Here is a 12593-nt window from a genome sequence, read left to right as displayed (position 1 = left end):
TTTGAGTTCTTTCCAGTTTTTGAATGGATGCTTGTATTGCGATGTATTTCCCCCTTAGGACTGCTTTTGCTGCATCCCAAAGATTTTGAACGGTTGTATCTTCATTCTCATTAGTTTCCATGAATCTTTTTAATTCTTCCTTAATTTCCTGGTTGACCCTTTTATCTTTTAGCAGGATGGTCCTTAACCTCCATGTGTTTGAGGTCCTTCCAAACTTCTTGTTGTGATTTAGTTCTAATTTCAAGGCATTATGGTCCGAGAATATGCAGGGGACAATCCCAATCTTTTGGTATCGGTTCAGACCCGATTTGTGACCCAATATGTGGTCTATTCTGGAGAAAGTTCCATGTGCGCTTGAGAAGAATGTGTATTCAGTTGAGTTTGGATGTAAAGTTCTGTAGATATCTGTGAAATCCATCTGGTCCAGTGTATCATTTAAAGCTCTCGTTTCTTTGGAGATGTTTTGCTTAGAAGACCTATCGAGTATAGAAAGAGCTAGATTGAAGTCACCAAGTATAAGTGTATTATTATCTAAGTATTTCTTCACTTTGGTTAATAATTGATTTATATATTTGGCAGCTCCCACATTCGGGGCATATATATTGAGGATTGTTAAGTCCTCTTGTTGAATAGATCCTTTAAGTATGATATAGTGTCCCTCTTCATCTCTCACTACAGTCTTTGGGGTAAATTTTAGTTTATCTGATATAAGGATGGCTACCCCTGCTTTCTTTTGAGGACCATTCGAATGGTAAATGGTTCTCCAACCTTTTATTTTCAGGCTGTAGGTGTCCTTCTGTCTAAAATGAGTCTCTTGTAGACAGCAAATAGATGGGTCCTGCTTTTTTATCCAGTCTGAAACCCTGCGCCTTTTGATGGGGTCATTAAGCCCGTTCACGTTCAGAGTTACTATTGACAGATATGAGTTTAGTGTCATCATGATATCTATTCAGTCCTTGTTTTTGTGGACTGTTCCACTGAACTTCTTCTTAAAGGGGAATTTTAAGAGGCCCCCTTAAAATTTCTTGCAGAGCTGGTTTGGAGGTCACATATTCTTTTAGTTGCTGCCTGTCTTGGAAGCTCTTTATCTCTCCTTCCATTTTGAATGAGAGCCTTGCTGGATAAAGTATTCTTGGTTGCATGTTCTTCTCATTTAGGACCCTGAATATATTCTGCCAGCCCTTTCTGGCCTGCCAGGTCTCTGTGGAGAGGTCTGCTGTTACCCTAATACTCCTCCCCATAAAAGTCAGGGATTTCTTGTCTCTTGCTGCTTTAAGGATCTTCTCTTTATCTTTGGAATTTGCAAGCTTCACAATTAAATGTCGAGGTGTTGAACGGTTTTTATTGATTTTAGGGGGGGATCTCTCTATTTCCTGGATCTGAATGCCTGTTTCCCTTCCCAGATTAGGAAAGTTTTCAGCTAGAATTTGTTCAAATACATATTCTGGCCCTCTGTCCCTTTCGGCGCCCTCGGGAACCCCAATTAAAGGTAGGTTTTTCTTCCTCAGGCTGTCGTTTATTTCCCTTAATCTATCTTCATGGTCTTTTAATTGTTTGTCTCTTTTTTCCTCAGTTTCCCTCTTTGCTATCAACTTGTCTTCTAGGTCACTCACTCGTTCTTCCACCTCGTTAACCCTCGACGTTAGGACTTCTAGTTTGGATTGCATCTCATTCAATTGATTTTTAATTTCTGCCTGATTAGCTCTAAATTCTGCAGTCATGAAGTCTCTTGAGTCCTTTATACTTTTTTCTAGAGCCACCAGTAGCTGTATAATAGTGCTTCTGAATTGGCTTTCTGACATTGAATTGTAATCCAGATTTTGTAACTCTGTGGGAGAGAGGACTGTTTCTGATTCTTTCTTTTGAGGTGAGGTTTTCCTTCTAGTCATTTTGCTCAGTGCAGAGTGGCCAAAAGCAAGTTGTATTGGGAAAAAGAGAAAAAGAGAGGAGAGAAAGAAGGAAAGAAAAGAGAAAGAAAAAAAAAAGGGGAAGAAAAAGAAAAAAAAAACGAAAAAAAAAAAAAAAAGAAGAAGAAAAAGAGAAAGAAAAAGAAAGGAGAAAAAAAGGGGGTGGGGAAGGAAACAAATCAAAAAGCAAAAGAAAACAAAAACAAAAACAAAAACAAACAAACAAAAAACCACCGGGGAGTATCTTCTGATTCTGCGTTCTTTAAGACCCTTGGCTTCTCCTGGAAGTTGTCTGTCTAGCTGATCTTCTGGGGGAGGGGCCTGTTGTGCTGATTTTCAGGTGTTAGCAGTTGGGGGAGCTGCTGTGCCCCTGCCTGGTGCAGGGCTCAGTGGGGGTTGTTTACCCCGTGAGGCCGCAGGAGGAACAGCCCCAGTGGCGGGGCAGCTCTGGAAACCTGGATTCAGCTCCGGCAGGAACTCCGTCTGCAGGGCCTGGAGGCTCCGGGGCGGGGCCGCTGATGTGCTCAGCTGGGGCAGGAGCGTCCTCGCTGTCCTGGGCCCTCCCGGCCTCTGCCTGTCCCGGGGGAGGCGGGATCCTGGGCTGTGTCCCGGCGCCCTGTGCTCCGGATCCTGCGCTGGTGGATTCGCGCTCCCGGGCCACGCAGCCCCCTCCGCGGAGCCGCCCCCGAGCCCCTCCGAGCTGCTCCTGGAACCGCGCAGCCCCCTCCGCACGGAGCCTCTTCCTCTGCCCGAGCCCCCCGAGCTGCTCCGGGTCCCGCCGTGCGCGCTGCAGCCCTTAGGGAGCTCGGCGCACTCTCCCGGGGCGCAGGTGTCTGTTAGTGTCCCTGGGAGCCCGAGGGCATCCCCGCCCTCCTGGGTCCTGCTCCACCTCCCCGCGAGCCCCTTTCCCCCGGGAAGGTCGGTGCAGCTCCTGCTCCTCCGGGACGGGGCTCTCCTGTCCTGGGGACACTCGCCCCGGCCTCAGCCCGGCTCCTCGCGGGGCCCCTCCCCCTTGGAGGCCTTTGTTCCTTTATTTCTTTTTCCCCGTCTTCCTACCTTGATAGATGCGCGAACTCTTCTCACTGTAGCATTCCAGCTGCTCTCTTTAAGTCTCAGGCCGAATTCATAGATTTTCAGGATGATTTGAAGGTTTTCTAGGTAGTTTGGTGGAGACAGGTGATTTGGGGACCCTGCTCTTCCGCCATCTTGCTCCTCCCAGAGCCGGATCATATGGTTCTTATTGTTTAAAAAATTAATATAGTGTATCACATTGGTTGATTTGCAGATATTGAATCACTCCTGCAGCCCAGCAATAAATCCCACTCCTGGTGGTTGTGGTGAATAATCCTTTTGATGTACTCTTGGATTCTATTAGCTAGTATTTTGGTGAGAAATATTTTTTTAAGATTTTATTTATTTATTTACTCATGAGAGAGAGGCAGAGACACAGAGGGAGAAGCAGGCTCCAAGCAGGGAGCCCGATGTGGGTGGGACTCAGTCCTGGGCCAAAAGCAGGCGCTAAGCCTCTGAGCTACCCAGGCATCCCCCCACCCCACCCCACCCTTTTTTAAGAGGTGAGAATTTTTGCATCTGTGTTTATCAGGGTCTGTACTTCTTTTTGGTGGAGTCTTTGTCTGGTTTGGGGATCAAGATAAAAGAGTTTGGAAGTTTTCTTTCCATTTCAATTTTTTTGGAAGAGTTTGCAAAGAATAGGTATTTTTCTTTTTTTTTTTTTTCTTTTGGTATTTTTCTTTATATGTAGAATTCCCCTGGGAGGCTATCTAGTCCAGTATGTCATTCAAAGCCCTTGTTCCCTTGTTGATATTCTGCTTGGGTGTGCCTATTTCTGTGAGTGTAGTGTTAAAGCCCTCTACTATTATTTAGCCTTGTATTATTGTCAGTGAGTTGCTTTAGGTTTCTTATTATTTGATTTATATATTTGGGTGCTCTCATGCTAGGGACATAAATTTTTATGATTGTTAGGTTTTCTTGTTGATAGATCCCTCACAGGGAGCTCGATGTGGGACTCGATCCCGAATCCCGGAATCATGCCCTGAGCTAAAGGTAGACGCTCAACCGCTGAGCCACACAGGTGTCCCTCTCTTTATCTTTGTATTTTGGTAGTTTCACTATAATATGTGGAGGTGTTAACCTATTTTTGTTGATTTTGAGGGGAGTTCTCTGTGCCTCTTGAACTTGAATGCCAGTTTCCTTCCCCACATTAGGGAAGTTCTCAGCCATAATTTGTTCAGTAAACTTCTGCCCCGTTTTCCCGCTCTTCTTTTGAACTCCTATAATATGTATATTATTTTGCTTTATGAAATCGCCTAGTTGTCTATCTTCTTGATCTAATAGTTTTCTTTCCCTCTTTTTTTTTCAACTTCATTATTTCCTATAGTTTTATTTTCTCTATTACTGATTCGCTCTTCTCTTTGTTCTTCCTCATTTTTATGGCCTCCCCTGGAGATTGCATCTCGGTTCTTCCATTTGTTCAGGCTACGTTTGTAATTTCAGCCTGATTGGATTTTAGTTCTTTTATCGCCACAGTAAAGGATTCTCTAGTGTCTTTTACGCATTTTACAAGCCCACCCAGTATCTTTTTTTTTTAAAGCCCACCTAGTATCTTAATATTCGTTTTAAATTTTAGTTCAGACATCTTATATCTGTATTAACTCCCTTGCTGTGAGTACTATCTTCCATTCATTCTTTTGGGGTCATTTTCTCTATCTCATCAAGTCTGGGAAAGAAAAGAAGAGAGAAAAAGAATAAAACCATAAATAACACCACTAACAAAAAATCCACCCCCCAAACTAGATCTTGAGTGTTTTTTGGTGTGCTTGATAAACTAGATCCCAAAATAAGAAAGAAAAAGTATATAAAATAAAACAAAATACAATGAAGGGAACCAAAAAACTAAAAAAAAAGTGGTATGTATAAAAATGAAAAGAATTAAAAAAAGAAAAAAGTGAGACAGTATGTGAAGAAGTAGTAGTAAAAGACTAAAGAATAAAAATACAAAGAATGCTCGTTATTGTTTTCCCCTGGAGCTGATGCCTTGCAGCCCCCTCTATCATCAGTAAACTTGGTGTGAGGAAGTTGTTTTTGGTGGTCTTCTGGGGGAGGGGCCTGTTGTGCTGATTCTCAGGTGCCTCAAGTGTGCAGGGAGCAGGGCTTGGTGTTAGCAGCTCCGGTCTCCACTAGGTGGCGCTGTTTTGCTCCCTGAAGGCTTTCAGCTCCAATGCCTGTGATGAATATATGGCAGTGCCATAGCTCTCCAGCCTTGGAGCTGAAAATTTGGGCCCCCCAGTCTTCAGTGAGCCCTCATTGAAGAGCAGTAAGTCACCCTTGTCTCCTGGTTTCAATCAGAACTCTATGTTTACCCTGCCTGTGTCTAAGCATTTTTATCTCAGGCACATGAGCGAGTTTCGGAACTTCAAATTTTAGGAACTTTCTCAATGCAGACCTCACTTCCTCCCAGGGAGGGTCTTGCCACGTTTCTGCCTTTTGCTGGACCCGTCCCAGGAAAGTGATAGTGTGATCATGCAGTGGTTCTCGATTTATGCAACACAGAGCAGAAAGCGGCCACCTAGACTTGCTGTTCTCAGCCGGCTTCCATAGTCCTATGCCTAGGAACCCTACCACACTTAGGTGTCACTCTTTCCTCTTGGGACCCCGGGATCCTGACACCACACTGTCACACATGGGATTCTGCCTGCTTCACCATCTGAGTACCTTTAAGCTAGGCATGTACTCCACTGTTGCGGACTTCTAAAAGTTTTGATTTTGAACTTTGCTGCTAATAATACTTTCTGGTAGCCTCTTTAAGTAGGCTTCTTCCCCTCTGCTGTGTCCTCAGGTATTTCACACCAGATTCAAGTACCTCCTCCACACCTCCTACCTTCCAGTCGGTGGTTGCTTTTCTTCTGGTAGACTTGTGGCATTTGTTTTATCAGACCTCTGATTGATTTCTTGGTTGTTCAGCATGATTTGATAACTATATAGTTGTATTCCAGGGATGAGACAAACTTAGGGTCTCTCCCTACTCCTCTGCTGTCTTAACTCCTCCCCCTGCTAATGTGCTTTAAAGCAAAATAATAGTAATTTCTAGTCTGGTACATGATTCAAGATTGTGTTTGGTTGTCATGTTTGTCCAGTCTCCTTTGATCTGGATTCTTGCTTCCTTTTAATGTGGCCTTTTCTATATATCTTGTTTCATACATGCATGTATCTGTTTTGGGGCTCCTCCCATTAGTTAGTCTTGCTCTTGAGGGCAAAAAAATGTTTTAGTTCTCTTGGTGTCAACTGCGTAGCAGAGTAACTGAATCCAGTAGTAATCAAATGATTGTTGAGTGAAGGAATGAATTAATATAGTAGTGAATGGATGATAAAATGTAGGTCTCCTGATAGTTTGCTGTCTTATCTATGTTCTTCTACATCGTGTTTTCATAATTTTGTTTGTCCTGTTAAGGAAGATAATAATGTTAAAATCAAACAAATATTTGAGTCTTAAATTACTACAAAATTGTATTATTCAGAGAACTTTTATAAATTTATTAATTTTTGATTTTAAGCACTACAAATCAGAAGTTTCTTGCACTTAAATTTTAACACTTTACAATATTTTTGTTTATTTATTTATTTATAGAATCCATTTTATTTATGGTAATACTCTGAGAAAGCGAAATAACAAAATTATTTAAATAAGGAAATCTATTCTATTTGGAATTATAGGAATAATGAAGAAACATAGATACTTTTGTTCCAGTCATAATAAATTTTGTACTCGCTAATGTGTTTTGACATTTAAACTATTAAAAAAGATGCAACAAAGAAACATTAACCGACCTCTTTTTAACTAAAAGCCAAAGAGAATGGAATCAGCTTGTCATCAATGTTTCAATACTTACAGATTGGGTTTATAAAGCTTGTTTATTTTTTATTTTTTTTAAAGCTTGTTTAATATCAAACATTTTTTTTTTTCAAAATTAGTATTAGTGAAAGAATAAACAGTAGTAAAGTTCTTCCTTATGGACAAAAGCTCCCTGGAACGTTAAAGATCCCAGCCATACCCACCTCACACAAAACACTATGAAAAAGCAGAACCAACCATTTGTTAATTCTTAGCATTTTCCCATCTTGGAGCATGCAAAAGCAAGATTGCCTTTCTTGACACTACTAATCTATATCTATGTATATATCTATGTTTTTTAAAGTTTATTTTTTATTGTAACTCACATTTGAATCTTTAAACAACTATCTATGAATAATATTTTTGTTTATATGACAAATTCCAACAATGAATGATTTTTGGAAAATGTGTATTTTCAGTTGTATGCATTCTGTAATTTCCCTACCCTTTTAAAAAAATTATCTGGATTTTGGGGTACCTGGAGGGCTCAGTTGGTAGAGCATGTATGTGACTATTGATCTTGGGGTCATGAGTTCAAGCCCAACACTGGGCATAGACTTAAAAAAAATGAATAAAATTTTCTGGATTTTGAGATGTAGTATACAGTGACAGAATGTTGTACCTGTGTTAGGAAATTTGAATTATTTTGACTCAGCTACTAGCTTGCTGTGGTCTTGAGTTAGTTACTTCATGTTTTTGGTCTTTGTAAATGTAGATATAGCTACCCATCATCCCTCAAAAGATTTTTTTTAATACACAGATGGTTGTATGAGAAAATAATTTGAAAAATATAAAATACTATATTATTTCCCCGGGAAGGAGTATTTTGCTTTGAGTGCACCCAGTGTGTGACATATAGAAAGGTTCTTTTTAAGAGAGTTCAGAACAGCATTTTGTCAGAGTTGCTTCTCCAGTTGGTCAAGATGTGTCTCTCATCCCCATCAGATTTGCAGGGACTTGGGGACAAGTTAGCAGTAGCTAGGGAAATGAGTTTCACCTGGGACTAGTAGGTTACATGACAAGGCATTGGAGAATAATGGCTAAGAGATTCAACCCTGACTCATTCTCCATGTAGTTAGATTGAATTTTATGAGATTACTCTTTCTGTTAAAAAGATACCTGAAAGCAGCAGTTTCATTTTATAAGGCTCAACCCAATAATTTAAGCCTTAGTTTTTTTTTTTTTTACTTAGTGAAATGGTGCTATTGTATCAGTTTACAAGGTGAGATTTAATGAAGTACTTTTGTCTTTAAAGCTTTTAGCAGATGTTTGTCTTGTAGGAGGTGCTCAATAAATATTTTATTAAAAATCAAGTCAGCTTGTTGGGTGTTTGAGGAGAACTCAGAACTCCCACAATAGGGCAGACCCAGACAATGTAAATCACAGGTGGGGCTTCTTTTTTTGTTTGTTTGTTTGTTTTTTTAAGATTTTATTTATTTATTTATTCATGAGAGACACAGAGAAAGAGTGAGAGAGGCAGACACACAGAGGGAGAAGTAGGCTCCATGCAAGGAGCCTGACGTGGGACTCAATCCTGAGACTCCAGGATCATGCCCCAGGCCAAAGGCAGGCACTAAACTGCTGAGCCACCCAGGGATCCCCAGGTGGGACTTCTTAACAGTGTGTCTGTCTGCTCAGGTTTGTTGCAACCCATGCCTAAGAACTCTGCAGGGGGCAGGGAAACAGTCTGACCATATTCCACAGCACACAAGACCCAGATACTGTCTTCCTTATCTCATAGATACTTTGAGGGATGAGGGAAAGGGTCCCATAGTTAATTTGGGTGTTCTTGAGGACCAGCTAAAGGATGGTTGAAAAGCACAGAAGACAAAAGATTTATTCCATTCCTACAGGTGTTTTCCTTTAATTTTTGAGTGGGCAACGATTCCCCTGGTCCAGTTTCCCTACCCCTGATCCTCAAGCAAGACTAATATTATTTATTGGGGCATTTAAAAATGGTACTTGATTATGCTTGCCATAGAAATATGTTCATAACGGGGGGAAAGGAAGTTATAAAACCATGAGTCAAGATCTCATTTGGGGAAAAAAGCATAGGAATCATAGATTGTACATGGGAAATAATCTGAAGAGAAATACACTAAAATGGTAATAATTATTTCTGAATTTGGGGGACTTTTGTATATCTTAGACTGTTTACCATCAGCTGAAACTAGAATCCACACTACTCTATCAAACCATACTACCTTTCAACTTTAATTTAGATGATTAATTGCAAACTGCTGGTAAGTTTGTTTCCTGTCATTTCTTATGTTTGTGTGGATAGATTTATAGACTTACTGCTATTCAAGGTCTTATTTCGCTGTAACTTGAAAAAGGTAAAAACTTAGAGTTGGGATATCTTTTCCTAATATTGCATGACAAGATTTATTCTATTTATTCGGTAATCTTTATGCCCTTATTTTTGGTATCATGGGAAATAAAGGCAAGGGATTTGGAATTTGATATCCTTGAGATTTAAAGCTGGAAACATGTTTTCTAGGCATTCACAGTTTTGGTTATGAATGTTACCGTTTTTGGTATTATTACCCCCAGGAGTGCAGGTTCATTGTAATGGACTAAAGAGGAGACTAGATTAGTGGAGAAGACAGGACATAGATTTTTGACTTGGTTTGTCAACCAAGTTAAGTGACTATTAATCTATACCTATATATAGATATAATCACCTAACATTTCCTGGTGATAATTTTCATTAGTCTGAAGTATTAGATTTTGGACTAGATGATCTTTGGCATTCTTTGGTGTTCTTTTGAACCAAAAAATCGACAGCATTTTATGTTTCACCTAGAAAGGGGTGGATTTATGGGTTACTTTTTTTTTCTTTTAATAAAAATCCCATCCTAAAGAGTTAAAATATTTAAAACTATTAAAAAAAAACCCAACACACATAGACATATAGGAAAAAGACAAGTAGAACTATAGAAGAAGGTTCATAGATGGCAAGAGATCCAGAGGGCAGCTTATGTACACACTTGAGTTTTCATGGAGCAACATCCGCATCTTGTGACTTTTTTTCCTTCACAGATCATAGTGATTGGGTGAAATAAAACCAGAGTGCTCTAGTACCGAATTTGAAAATATGGCTTAGTGGCTTTTTTTTTTCTTGTCTTATACTTTAAAAGCAAATAGACTTAGCTGCTATAACTTTTTAAATGTTAGTATTTCAATAATTGGTCTATCAGTCTTAGAAGTATTTTCCCAAAATGCTATATAAAGGTAAAGGGTGAAAAGTTTAGCAATAACTAGGTTTACCACTTTTATGGCATTTATGTAAAAAGAAACATTAATTTTACATTGTTTACTTTGTAGCTTGGGTGTTTATAAAGGTCACTTGTTTGAATTGTTTATTAAATAGGCAACAAAATTCAATGCAAATTTAGAATAATTCTTAGGGAATGACTCCATAAGTGTAAGGATAATCAAGCTCCTTTAAGATTACTTTAAAAAGCAGTTCAGTAGCAATGTATTGTAGGTCATGACTATAAATCTATAGGAAAATAGCATAGCATATGTCCCAATGTTAGGTGAATAGAAACTTACAGCTTAGGATAAAATTTCTAGGGGCCACCCTATAGGATTGGACAAAGAACTTTCCTTCTCACGTAGCTTAGATGCAGGTTAATAGAAGTTTTATGTAATTCTATCTAAAATCAAATACTAGGAGTTCCCTGGGTGGCGGTTTAGCACCGCCTTTGGCTCAGGGTGTGATCCTGGAGTACCGGGATCCAGTCCTGCATCGGGCTCCCTGCATGGAGCCTGCTTCTCCCTCTGCCTGTGTCTCTGCCTCTCTCTGTCTCGTGAATAAATAAAATCTTTAAAAAGAATAAAATAAAATACTAAAATGATCATCATAGTCAGCATTTATTGAGTTTAAGATGGATTATCTTATTTAATTTTCACAGTGATTCTGTGATGTAAGAACTTCTGTTACTCACTTTTATAGCTGAGAAGACAGGGCTGGGGGGATCACATGTCAAATGGTTAGCTGAACTAGACTTGGGCAGTCTGATTCCTAGATCTCTGCCAGGATATGCTGCCTGTGTAGTTTGTATTGCTGTGCAGCCTAATGAGTGAAAGTGGCTTTGGTCTAGAAACTGAGGCTCTTACAGCCGTGTGACTTTGGGTAGGTCACATAACTTCTCCATACCTGAATTCCTACAGGTGTAGAGTGGGTGTTTGTAGGGTTAAGTAGAATAAGGTATTTAAGTAGCATACAATCATAGGAGTTAAAGTAATGGCTACTCTTGTTTCTTGTGATTTATGACAGCTCTGTATTTCTGTGACCCAAGATTTCCAAGCACTTTTTAAAAAATAAAGCCAGCACATAAAATGGCTAGTGTTCTTCCATGTTCCAGTATTTACTGTTTTTTCATTGTATGTCCAGAAGGATTACTATGAATTAGTAAGTGAAAGATGTTTTGGTTTTACCAAGAGAGAGAAGTTAACACAAATGATAGTCTCTTTAGAAGAGATGTCACTAAAAATCTATGTGTGTGTGTGTGTGTGTATATGTATATATATATACACATATATAAAAGAGATGTCCTTTCTGCTTCATAGCTGTGTATGTGCATGCTTGAGAGACAGAGCATGCACAAGCACATATGCACAAGCTCCAGAGCCAGAGAGAGAGAGAGGCTTCTGAGGGCATTTACCTAATTTTTTCAGGACTTCTGTGGTGGAGCTAGGGGATGTTTCAGGCTAGATGCTATGGAGAACTTGGGAGACAACAGGGTCCATCCTATGGAGATGCCAAGCCAATAATTTTAGGAAAGGTTGTGGTCAATTAGAGGAATCATGGTTGGATTCTAGGGGTTGGAGGTCACAATGGTGGCAAAGACCAGGTTAATCGAGAATAAAAGTGAAAACTGTGAATTCTAGGAAATTCTAGGTAAAGAGGAAGACTTCTGTTAAGATTTTAGAAATAGAGGTGATGAGTTCTAAAGAAGGGGAAATGTGAGAAGGGCTAGTGGATCATGAATAATTGGTAAGGTTGGGCCCAGAGGTGAAGGGCAGATCCTACATCCATAACGAGACTTGTTCTCAAATGGAGGAACTGTCCAAGTAATGATTAAGCACCAACATGGGAAAGGTAAGATCCTACTGGTTTGGGATGAGAACAGGAAAGGAGATTGGGGACTATGGGTGGAGCTGCGTAAGCATTCTAGAAAAAAATAGTACCCTCTAGTACTTTTTAAAAGATGGAACATAATTCTAGTCTTAGAAAAGCAATAGAGTATATATATGAATTTGAGCTTTTATGAACTTTCTGGTCTTTGCCCATTTATTTGTGAGTGTGTTTTTTTTTTTTAAAGATTTAATCTATTTATTCATGAGAGAGAGAGAGGGGGGCAGAGGGGCACAGACACAGGCAGAAGCAGGCTCCATGCAGGGAGCCCGACGCGGGACCAGTTCCGATGTCGCCAGGATCACACCCTGGGCTGAAGGCGGGTGCTAAGCTGCTGAGCCACCTGGGCTGCCCTTTGCCCATTTATTCGATGCAGTGTTTTAGGCTTGGAACAGATTCTCAGTTATGGAAAATACTCATTTTATAATGATTTCCTTATGATTGATTTATGTCAGGATAACATTAATTAGGAATTTATGTAAATGTTCTATATTGCAGTTAATATTTGGTACAGTGCTTTCTTTAGTGTTTTCATTTTGTGCGGTTTTTAGATTGAGCATTTTTTTGGGCAGAATGCTTAAAGGGAATTTTTGTCTATAATTTAAAATAAATTATAAAAATTAATTTGGAA

General features: G+C 39.7%; 1 protein-coding gene across 4 annotated transcripts in view; it reads left to right on the top strand.

Annotated features, from left to right (window-relative positions):
* LOC144300677 (ubiquitin-conjugating enzyme E2 variant 2) overlaps positions 1–12593 on the top strand; it is a 57468-nt gene that overhangs the window by 25114 nt on the left and 19761 nt on the right. The gene's annotated exons all lie outside the window — the stretch shown is intronic.

Source organism: Canis aureus, chromosome 28 (genome assembly GCF_053574225.1).
Source record: "Canis aureus isolate CA01 chromosome 28, VMU_Caureus_v.1.0, whole genome shotgun sequence".
In the NCBI taxonomy this organism is placed as follows: domain Eukaryota; kingdom Metazoa; phylum Chordata; class Mammalia; order Carnivora; family Canidae; genus Canis; species Canis aureus.
This window is presented reverse-complemented; position numbering and strand designations above follow the sequence as displayed.